This window comes from Triticum aestivum, chromosome 4B, assembly GCF_018294505.1.
Source record: "Triticum aestivum cultivar Chinese Spring chromosome 4B, IWGSC CS RefSeq v2.1, whole genome shotgun sequence".
Classification (NCBI taxonomy): Eukaryota; Viridiplantae; Streptophyta; class Magnoliopsida; order Poales; family Poaceae; genus Triticum; species Triticum aestivum.
In genome coordinates, this window is record NC_057804.1 from 564,183,696 (window position 1) to 564,196,062 (window position 12,367).

Below are 12,367 nucleotides of genomic sequence, written 5' to 3' on the forward strand. Positions count from 1 at the left end.
GACTCCCTGCGGATGGAACCTGAATAGGCGATAAACCTGGACTGGAGGCTTAGGTGATTAGGTAGGTCGTGGCCGACACCCACGTTGGGCTTCCGCTTGAAGGTTGCCGAGTACATGTCGTGTAAACGACGGTAAGTGGTGAGAGCGTGTATGAAGAAGTACTCCCTGCAGGGTTAACATGATCTATTCGAATAGCCGCGTCCGCGGTAAAGGACTACTTGGTTGCCTATACAGTTCATAGACAAGTAAATGGAAACTGATAAAAGCCTCAAGATAAGTGTGAGTGCCGAGGATGGCTCTTCCGTAGGAAGACGGAGGTGGATCCTCGGTAGTGTATTGAAGTGGTGAATAGTGGACTCGTGTGCGCAAAACTGTTTCAAATGGAGTATCGTAGGATAGTCTAGCCAAGAGTCAAAGCTGGCTTGCTGCAATAACTCCACCAACCCTTCTTGATACTATGCATGTATGTAGGATCTGATGTAAGTCTTGCTGAGTACCTTTGTACTCATGTTGCTATAATCTACATTTTTACAGAAGACGCTGCAACCCCTTCTGATGGGTTCTATGTAGACGTTGACATCAACGAGTAGGCTAAAGACCCAGGTGGTGACCCTGAGCTTGTGAAGGACCACATAGTATAGCCAGGCTTTCCAAGCCTCTTTTATTTTACTAGTTGTCTGTACTCAGACAAGTTACTTCCGCTGTTGGCTTGTATGACTGTATGACTTGTATGTTGGGTCGTGAGACCCGTACCTTTGTGTGTATGTTATGTATGGCTCACTGAGCCTTAAATAAAGTACTTGTGTCGTAGAGTCATGTTGTGATGCTTCGTTGTATTTGCACATATCGAGCATATTGTGTGTATGATTGAAATGCTTGGTATGTGTGGGATCTGACTATCTAGTTGTTTATCTTTAGTAGCCTCTCTTACCGGGAAATGTCTCCTAGTGTTACCGCTGAGCCATGGTAGCTTGCTACTGCTCTGGAACACTTAGGCTGGCCGGCATGTGTCCTTCTTCGTTCCTGTGTCTGTCCCTTCGGGGAAATGTCACGCTTTGAGTACCGGAGTCCTGTTAGCCCGCTACAGCCCGGTTTACCGGAGTCCTGCTAGCCCAGTGCTACAGCCCGGACCCACTTGCTGATGACCGACACGTTCGAAGCTGGGTCATGGATGCCTGTCCCTGTAAGTCTGTGCCACTTTGGGTTTACGACTAGTCATGTCAGCCCGGGCTCTTTATCATATGGATGCTAGCGACACTATCATATACGTGAGCCAAAAGGCGCAAACGGTCCCGGGAAAAGGTAAGACGACACCCGTGGGGATACCGTGCGTGAGGCCGCAAAGTGATATGAGGTGTTACCAGCTAGATCGATGTGACATCGAGTCGGGGTCCTGACAGCGTTGGCATCAGAGCCGGACTGCCTGTAGGTTCTCCAAGCCAAACTGGTCGATGTTGAGTCTAGAAATTCTTTAGTTATATGTAGGGGAATTGTTTGTGGGTTGGAACGTAAGGCTCTTTTTACTCCTTATACCTTATGACTTTCTGATCTGAGTCAGTCCATTCTTCCACCGGGGGTTAAGGAATTAGGATCTGTTCTCTCTATCAGGATCACGTGTTACTAATCAGTAGTACCTTATAAGTTTGATGGTTATCAGCCTAGTTCAGTTCTACTACCACATTATGTTGTAGGAATGGTTTCAAGACTTGATATGATGATGTTGAGTGTGTACGAAATCCTTTGTCAAATGTCTCAATATCCTTTTTGAGCATTTACAGCTGTTATGCTGCCGAAATTTTGCTAGAAATTCTAATGCCTTTGCATTATGATTATGCTTTCAGATGGCCACTCGCGACCTCAATCAAGTGGTTCGCCTGACTCGATGCCTAGATGTACCCGGCCATACTGCTAAGTTGGTCAGGGTAATGACTGAGGCTGGATACCGCTGGTATCCTGAGTACACGGTCGAAGAGCAATTCCGAGACTTTAATCAAAGCCAGTATCTCTGCACTGTCAGGATATTTCCATCTTATCCTGGATCCACTGAGCCTCTTCACTGCTCCTATGGACTCGGGGTTACTATCGAGATGGCTGTGCAGGATGCCGCCTACTCTATGATGACCATTATGCGAGTCAGATCTGGTCTATTTCGGGACTCTGATTTCCGGTATATGCCAGGATCACTTCCGGGAGCACAAGGGTATCTCCAGGCTATCTATGCTGACTCCACTCAGGAGGATTCACGGACTCGCACCACTGCTGAGATGCTCGAGGATAAGGACCGTGAAAATCGGGCCTTAAGGTTAGAGCTCTTCAATACCCGTGCCGACCACTGGGCCACTTTGACTCGGTTCGCACCGGCGGTGCAAGCTGGATATTCAGATATGCGCGATCTCTATCCAGTGAGATCTGCTCTGCCGGACGTGATGGTTTGGCGTGATGTAGGAGGCATCACCCCACCTCGCGGTCCCCGCAGGCCACCGTTTGTTGGTCCAAGGCCTCATCCTAGCCCCTATGGTCCACAAGCTCCGCGAGATCGTCTGTTTCCGGATGAACATGTTGAGCTTCCAGGCTATGGAGGTGACTTCTACGAGGACTACTACGGATCGGTCTGAGTTAGTAGTAGTATCACTAGTTCGCACTAGCTGTGTCGTCTATTGTCCTGCGTGTCTCGTGGGATATGACCTAGTTTGTACTCTTTCCGGAGATGTAGAAAAATAATGTATAGGAGCTTGGGATGCCTCCGATGAGATGTAATCCTCTTTTCACCGTATTAGTACTTGCTTGGTCTTGTACTAAACCTGTATGGTGTGTATGACGATGGAATAAAGAAGCAGTTTCTGTATCTACCATGTCATACGGATGATCATCTTGCATTCCGAATTATTCCTTACATTATGTATCCTATGTCGGAATTTTATCATTCTGACTAAATCATTGTCTTGTTTACCTAGGATGGTCAACACGCGCGCTAACCCTGCTTCCCAAGAGCAGGCCGAAGGCAGTGAAGCCAGAAATGAACATCTGCCTCAACCTCCTTCACTAGCCGAGGTTATGATGGAAGCTGAGAGAAACAAGCGGGAGACAAACCGTTTGTTGGAGCGTATTGAACAGAACACAGCACACCATCAGAGGGCTAACGTGGTGTCACTCAGTGATTTTATCAAATTGCATCCACCCACGTTCCACCACTCCGTCGAACCTCTCGACGCTGATGACTGGCTTCGCAGTATCTCTCACAAACTGCGTTCCGCGCTGGTAGCGGAGGCTGACAAGGTCACCTTTGCTGCATATCATCTTGAAGGCCCCGCCAGTCTATGGTGGGAGAATTATGGAGCTATGCGCCCAGCGGGCCATGTCACTACTTGGGCTGAGTTCAGTGAGGCTTTCCGTGAACATCACATTCCGGAGGGTCTCATGGACCGTAAGCGTGAAGAATTTTGCAATTTCACCCAAGGCCGACTTTCTGTGGATGTCTATAGCAGGGAGTTTGGTAATCTTGCACGATATGCAACCGAGGAAGTTTCTACTGACGCCAAGAAGCAAGCAAGGTTCCGCAAGGGCCTTAGTCCTGAGCTTCGCCGCGACCTCCGTCTGCATGAGTGCACATCCTTTTCGAAACTTGTCAACAAAGCCATCAGTGCTGAAACTGGTCAGACTGACTACGACGCAACACGCAAGCATGGACGTGACATGGGTTCCTCATCCGGTGCTGGTCCTCAGAAGCGCCGCGTGTGGGTACCCAACACCGCCCTGCCACCCAGGTTCACACCGAGGCCATCCTTCCAGGCGCCTCGCCCCGCTCAACAGTCTGCTCCAGCCAAGCCCTATGGGGGTCCAACCAATAATGCTCCTCCACGTACCAGTTCCGTGACTTGTTTCAAGTGTGGGGAATCTGGTCACTATATGCGGGAGTGCCCCCAGACCAACCCCAATCAATCTGCTAAAGCTGTTGGCCGTGGCAAGCCGACAGGGAAAGTATTCCACGCTAAACCGGTCACCGCTTCACGTGGCCAGGTCAATTGTATCTCTGCCGAAGAAGCTCAAGAAGATCCCAACGTCGTTCTCGGTACGCTTCTTGTTAATTGCCACCCGGCATCTGTTCTTTTCGATACAGGAGCCTCTCATTCTTTTATATCTGAAAATTATGCTCGTTTGCATAACGTTGCATTCTGTGACTTGCCATCCTCCATGGTAATTCAAACTCCGGGATCCAAATGGCAAACTTCTAGAGTAAGCCATGGAAATGAAATCCAAGTCGATAGACTTGTTTTCCTCGCATCTTTGATAGCCCTTAAATCTTCAGATATTAATATCATTTTGGGTATGGACTGGATGTCAGCTCATCAAGCCAAAATTGATTGCTTCTCTAGGACCGTTCAACTCACCCATCCTTCGGGGAAGATAGTCAATGTTTTGACTCGAATAGCCAAGCGACAATTATATTCTCTTAACGCCAGCCCTTTGCCAGACCTTGAGGACGTTCCGGTAGTCCGTGACTTTCCGGATGTCTTTCCAGAGGAATTGCCAGGTGTTCCACCTGACAGGGATGTTGAGTTCGTAATAGACCTCATCCCCGGAACCGTTCCGATTGCTAGAAGACCTTACAAAATGGCACCCCTAGAACTAGCCGAGCTTAAGAAACAACTCGATGAATCCTTGAAAAAGGGTTTCATCCGACCTAGCTCATCTCCGTGGGCTTGCCCCGTCCTATTCGTCAAGAAGAAAGATGGTACGGACCGGATGGTTGTAGATTACCGACCTGTCAATTTGGTCACAATCAAAAACAAATATCCACTTCCCAGGATCAACGACCTGTATGATCAGCTCGCTGGATCCTCAGTCTTCTCTAAGATGGATTTGAGGTTGGGCTACCATCAAATCAAAATCAGAAACGGGGACATTCCTAAAACGGCCTTTGTTACTCGTTATGGCCAATACGAGTACACCGTCATGTCCTTCGGATTAACCAACGCTCCAGCCACTTTTTCTCGGTTAATGAACTCAATCTTCATGGAGTATTTGGATAAATTCGTCGTAGTTTATCTCGATGATATACTCATCTACTCCAAGAACGAGGAAGAACATGCCGAACATCTAAGGCTAGTGTTGAAGAAACTTCGAGAGCATCGCCTTTATGCCAAATTTTCTAAATGTGAATTCTGGTTATCAGAAGTGACCTATCTGGGTCATGTAATATCTGGTAAAGGTATTGCTGTTAACCCTGAGCGAGTTCAAGCCGTCCTTGATTGGACTCCACCCGAATCGGTCAAGCAAGTTCGGAGTTTTCTAGGCTTAGCGAGCTATTGCCGTCGCTTTGTCGAGAACTTCTCCAAGGTTGCCAAACCTCTAACCGAACTCCTCAAGAAAGATAAGAAGTTCGAATGGACTCCACAATGTGAGCACAGTTTTCAGGAACTGAAAAGACGCCTGACCTCTGCTCCCGTGCTGGTACCGCCAGACTTCTCCAAGGACTTTGTTATCTACTGCGACGCCTCGCGACAAGGACTAGGTTGCATTCTTATGCAAGATCGACACGTAATTGCTTACGCTTCACGGCAATTGCACCCACATGAGGAGAATTATCCTACTCATGATTTAGAACTTGCAGCCGTAGTCTATGCACTTAAGACCTGGCGACATTACCTTCTCGGTAATCGTTGCGAAATATTTACTGATCACCAAAGTCTGAAGTACATCTTCACCCAACCGGATCTGAATCTCAGGCAAAGACGTTGGGTTGAATTGATCACAGACTTCGACTTAGGGATAACCTATACCCCAGGGAAAGCCAACGTCATGGCTGATGCGCTAAGTCGTAAATCTTATTGTAACAACCTGATGTTACAACAAAGTCAACCGCTTCTCCATGAGGAATTTCGAAAGCTTAACCTTCACATTGTTCCTCAAGGTTTTCTCTCCACCTTGGTGGCAAAACCTACCCTTACGGATCAAATTATCAAAGCACAGAAGGTAGATCCGGGAATCTCCCGCATCAAGAGGAACATTCAGAAAGGAATTGCGAATTGCTTCTCCGTTAATGATCAAGGAGTCGTATACTTCGGGGATCGACTAGTGGTTCCCAAGGTGCGCAACCTGAGGCGATTGATCCTTAAGGAAGCTCATGAATCTCCTCTCACCATTCATCCCGGTAGCACAAAAATGTATCAGGACCTACGCCAGAGGTTCTGGTGGACTAGGATGAAGAGAGAAATTGCTCAGTATATTGCCAATTGCGACGTCTGTCGTCGTGTAAAAGCAGAGCATCAACGGCCTGCTGGCACCCTTCAACCCTTAGCTATTCCTGAATGGAAATGGGATAAAATTGGTATGGATTTCATTACCGGTTTTCCCAGAACCAAAAGAGGGAATAATGCTATTTTCGTCGTGGTCGATCGTCTTTCCAAAGTAGCTCATTTCTTACCTGTTCGTGAGAGTATAACCGCTAGCCAACTGGCAGACTTATACATCTCCCGAATAGTGTCCCTCCATGGTGTTCCTTTGGAAATCAATTCGGATCGAGGAAGTCTTTTCACCTCTCGATTTTGGGAAAGTTTCCAAAATGCTATGGGAACTCGTCTCTCCTTTAGCACCGCTTTCCACCCTCAGTCAAGTGGTCAAGTGGAACGCGTCAACCAAATTCTAGAAGACATGCTTCGAGCCTCTGTTATCTCTTTCGGAATGGACTGGGAGAAGTGCCTTCCATTTGCCGAATTCGCTTACAACAACAGCTATCAATCTAGCTTGGGTAAAGCCCCTTTTGAAGTTCTCTATGGACGACGATGTCGAACACCCCTTAACTGGTCAGAAACCGGGGAAAGACAATTCTTTGGCCCGGATATGATTCAGGAAGCAGAAGAACAAGTTCGTATCGTTCGTGAGAAGTTGAAAACAGCCCAATCTCGTCAAAAGAGTCAATATGACCGAAAACATAAGGCTATGACTTTCGAGGTTGACGAGAAGGCTTATCTTCGGGTCACCCCTCTGAAGGGAACCCATCGTTTCGGTATCAAAGGCAAATTGGCTCCTCGTTACATTGGACCTTTTCGCATTCTTGCCAAACGAGGAGAAGTTGCCTACCAATTGGAACTACCTCCGCACCTCTCCAGAGTTCACGATGTCTTCCACGTTTCTCAACTCAGGCGTTGCTTCTCGGATCCTATCCGTGAAGTGGACCACGAAACGCTTGATCTCCAAGATAATCTTACATATCGGGAGTACCCCATTCGTATCCTCGATCAAGCCGAGCGTACCACCCGACGTCATAATATCAAGTTTCTCAAGGTTCAATGGTCGCACCATTCTGAAGATGAAGCAACTTGGGAAAGGGAGGATCGTCTTCGACTTGAATACCCCGCCTTCTTCTCGGAGGAACCCAAATCTCGGGACGAGATTCTTTTGAGTGGGGGTGAGTTGTCACACCCTAGCTAGTCATGCATTAGAGTGCTGCATCATGTTTACTCTTTCATCAGAAACTTGAAATGGGGATGACAGAACCCCCAGTCCCCTCTGAAACCAACTAGGGTTTACTAAAATAATTTTCAATGAACCTGAAATGCCCTTCTAAAATGCCCATCATTTTTGCCTTGGTTCAGAACCTCTGCCAAAAGTGGTGCACATTTTCCTAGGCCATCCTAGGGTTTTGAATTAAATCATAGCTATTTGAATTTGGGCATTTAAAATAATATAAAATATTTAAATGCTCAAATATCTCCAAACTAAAATGTTTCATGTTGGAAATAATCCAACTATGAGCCAGGAGTAGTTTGGTGATTTTTGGAGTTGCCTAGGTATTTTATTTAATTCAACAAAGTTGCAGATATATTAAATAAAAACAGAAAACAGAAAATAAATAAAGGGAGAAGCTTACCTGGGCTCCTCCCTGTGCGGCCCAGCCCAGCCGGCCCAGCACTGTGCTGGCCCGTGCCAGCCAGCTGCTTCCCCTCGCCAGAGCAGGCAGGGAGGTGAGCATGGCGCGCCCGAGCTCGCCACGCACCACCCAGCCTCTCTGCATCGCCCTGGTCGCCGTTGCGCCGCGTGGATCGTCTTCTGGTCGTCGCCCCGACCTCGCCGACACCCCATTCACTCTCCCCCGGCTCTCCCTCGCTCTCTCTCTCTCACGGCCGAAGCTCACCGTCGCCGCCGTTCGCCTTAGCCACCGTCTCCGACCACCCCTCGCTCCCCCGACCAGCTCAGGAGCTCCGCCTCGACTCCCTCTTCCTCCCCACCGCTCCACGAGTCCCCGGAAGCCCTGCATCGCCGCCACGTCGCCGTTCCCCTCTTCGGGCTCCGATCACCGTCGCCGACGAATTCGCCGTCTCCAGCGCGTCCCCGAGCCCGTTTCGACGCCCACTGCAACCGCGGTGAGCTACGCCACCGTTTCCCCCTTCTTCCCTGCTCTCTCCCGACCCCTAGGCCCTAGCCCCACCGCGGCCGAAAGCTTCACGCCGCCGGCGATGTCGCCGTCGTGGCCACGGTCGCCGTAGCGCCCAACCGAGCTCACCATCGTGCTCCACATCTCACTAGGAGCACGTAGCACGCACCAACGCTACCCCCAAACCCCCTGCAACACCCCTCCCGTGCACGACCGAACCCCGGCGGCCGCAACCGAGCTCGCCGCCGTCGACTCCGGCCACCCCGACCCCAACGGACTCCGCCAAGAGCCGCGGGTCGTCCTCAGCTTCACTCCGGTGGCCTCCGCGGTTCATTTGGTGGCCGAAACGACCAAAACCACTATCGCCACCGCACTGATGGTCGCCGCCGGCCAGAACTCCGGCGAGCTGACGTGGCCTAGTTAATTAGCCACTAACCCACCACCTACTGACGCTGACAAGTGGGCCCCAGGGCTTAGTCAAAGCTAACCAGCCCGGGTCAACACGGGATTAGCCCCTGTGTCACTGACGTGTGGACCCCACACGTCAGGTTTGACCCGAGCCAGCCCTGTTGACCTGCTGATGTCACTGTGACGTCAGGCTGACGCAGTAAATGATATTTCTGGATTTAAATTAAATCAGGAAATTCCAGAATATTAATTAAACTTCAAAAATTCATAACTTTTATTCTGTAACTCCAAATTGGACAAATTATATATGAAAAATGATCAGAAAAATCCAATCTATCCATCTGTACTATTTTCATGCATGATCAAACAAGTTAAATTGATGTTTTAAACAGAACAAGAAAAGGCACTTTAAAAGGCCATATTTGAATTTGGAATTTGAATCTTTGATTCAAATTTGCTCAAACACTTCTGGCTTTAGTTGCATTAGCCCAACACACTCATATTGCCATGTTTCATGCATGCATCATATTGTTGCACATTGTTTGGTGATGCCTGTGTATCGTTATCCTTTGCGACAGGATCTGTCCCCGAGGAGTACCGTGACTACCCTAACGAAGAACCGTATCCGTGCAACGAACCATCAGGCAAGCAACCAACCATTTGATCATATCGATACAATCCCATGTTCTCGCTCCTGCTCTCTTTTACTGCATTAAGACAACGCGATTCAAACTGCTGTGTGCTACGGTAGTTGAACCCATTTCCTCTGCATGACCTGTCATTGCCACAGTAACTAGATGAAACCCACTAGCATGTGTAGGAGTTGATTGAGCCCTATGTATGTGTTGTTCCTACCTTGCTATGCCTGCTATGCTTAGAGTCGTGTCAGGTCTGGTTCATCTGGGTGATGGGCTAGAGTGAAATGATTATGTCGGTAATGAGAGTGGTGTGGTGAACACGATTTGGTAAAGGTATCGATGAGAGGCCATGTAGGAGTACATGGTGGGTTGTTTCATTGAAGCCGACCTTAAGCACTGAGATCTGTATGTGTGATTTAAGATTCAGCTACTACCATGCATTGGGCCCGAAACCAATGGACCCTCTCGACTTCTTATTCACCCTAGTTCTCCGTCCAGGAGTTGCAAGTAGTTTCTGGTGTTTGTAGCCTACTGGAGGCCGTGGACAGCGCTGACCGTAGGGGTGGGCTGTGATGCGGTAGGTACGTGGCACGGTGTACCGAATACCCGTTAGGTATCTCGGGAACCCTGTTCACATCGTTCGGGGCCGTATGGGAAACCTCGGCCGGACTCCCTGCGGATGGAACCTGAATAGGCGATAAACCTGGACTGGAGGCTTAGGTGATTAGGTAGGTCGTGGCCGACACCCACGTTGGGCTTCCGCTTGAAGGTTGCCGAGTACATGTCGTGTAAACGACGGTAAGTGGTGAGAGCGTGTATGAAGAAGTACTCCCTGCAGGGTTAACATGATCTATTCGAATAGCCGCGTCCGCGGTAAAGGACTACTTGGTTGCCTATACAGTTCATAGACAAGTAAATGGAAACTGATAAAAGCCTCAAGATAAGTGTGAGTGCCGAGGATGGCTCTTCCGTAGGAAGACGGAGGTGGATCCTCGGTAGTGTATTGAAGTGGTGAATAGTGGACTCGTGTGCGCAAAACTGTTTCAAATGGAGTATCGTAGGATAGTCTAGCCAAGAGTCAAAGCTGGCTTGCTGCAATAACTCCACCAACCCTTCTTGATACTATGCATGTATGTAGGATCTGATGTAAGTCTTGCTGAGTACCTTTGTACTCATGTTGCTATAATCTACATTTTTACAGAAGACGCTGCAACCCCTTCTGATGGGTTCTATGTAGACGTTGACATCAACGAGTAGGCTAAAGACCCAGGTGGTGACCCTGAGCTTGTGAAGGACCACATAGTATAGCCAGGCTTTCCAAGCCTCTTTTATTTTACTAGTTGTCTGTACTCAGACAAGTTACTTCCGCTGTTGGCTTGTATGACTGTATGACTTGTATGTTGGGTCGTGAGACCCGTACCTTTGTGTGTATGTTATGTATGGCTCACTGAGCCTTAAATAAAGTACTTGTGTCGTAGAGTCATGTTGTGATGCTTCGTTGTATTTGCACATATCGAGCATATTGTGTGTATGATTGAAATGCTTGGTATGTGTGGGATCTGACTATCTAGTTGTTTATCTTTAGTAGCCTCTCTTACCGGGAAATGTCTCCTAGTGTTACCGCTGAGCCATGGTAGCTTGCTACTGCTCTGGAACACTTAGGCTGGCCGGCATGTGTCCTTCTTCGTTCCTGTGTCTGTCCCTTCGGGGAAATGTCACGCTTTGAGTACCGGAGTCCTGTTAGCCCGCTACAGCCCGGTTTACCGGAGTCCTGCTAGCCCAGTGCTACAGCCCGGACCCACTTGCTGATGACCGACACGTTCGAAGCTGGGTCATGGATGCCTGTCCCTGTAAGTCTGTGCCACTTTGGGTTTACGACTAGTCATGTCAGCCCGGGCTCTTTATCATATGGATGCTAGCGACACTATCATATACGTGAGCCAAAAGGCGCAAACGGTCCCGGGAAAAAGGTAAGACGACACCCGTGGGGATACCGTGCGTGAGGCCGCAAAGTGATATGAGGTGTTACCAGCTAGATCGATGTGACATCGAGTCGGGGTCCTGACACTGGTTCAGTTGCTAAGAGTAGTAACTCGAAATGGGAGTTGCAGAATAAACAGAAACTAGTTGAGGGTGAGGTGACGATGTGTGTTGGAAGTAGTTCCAAGATTGATATGATCATCATCGCACACTCCCTATACTTTCGGGATTAGTGTTGAACCTAAATAAGTGTTATTTGGTGTTTGCGTTGAGCATGAATGTGATTTGATCATGTTTATTGCAATACGGTTATTCATGTAAGTTAGAGAATAATTGTTGTTCTGTTTACATGAATAAAACCTTCTATGGTCATACACCCAATGAAAATGGTTTGTTGGATCTCGATCGTGTGATACACATATTCATAATATTAAAGCCAAAACATGTAAAGTTAATAATGATAGTGCAACTTATTTGTGGCACTGCCGTTTAGGTCATATTGGTGTAAAGCGCATGAAGAAACTCCATGCTGATGGGCTTTTGGAATCACTTGATTATGAATCACTTGATGCTTGCGAACCATGCTTCATGGACAAGATGACTAAGACTCCGTTCTCTGGAACAATGGAACGAGCTACTGACTTATTGGAAATAATACATACCGATGTATGTGATCCAATGAGTGTTGATGCTCATGTCAAGTATCATTATTTTCTGACCTTCACAGATGATTTGAGCAGATATGGGTATATCTTCTTAATGAAACACAAGTCTGAAACATTTGAAAAGTTCAAAGAATTTTAGAGTGAAGTGGAGAATCATTGTAACAAGAAAATAAAGTTTCTATGATCTGATCGTGGAGGAGAATATTTTAGTTACGAGTTTGGCCTTCATATAAAACAACGTGGAATAGTTTCACAGCTCACGCCACATGGAACACCACAGCATAATGGTGTGTCTGAACGTC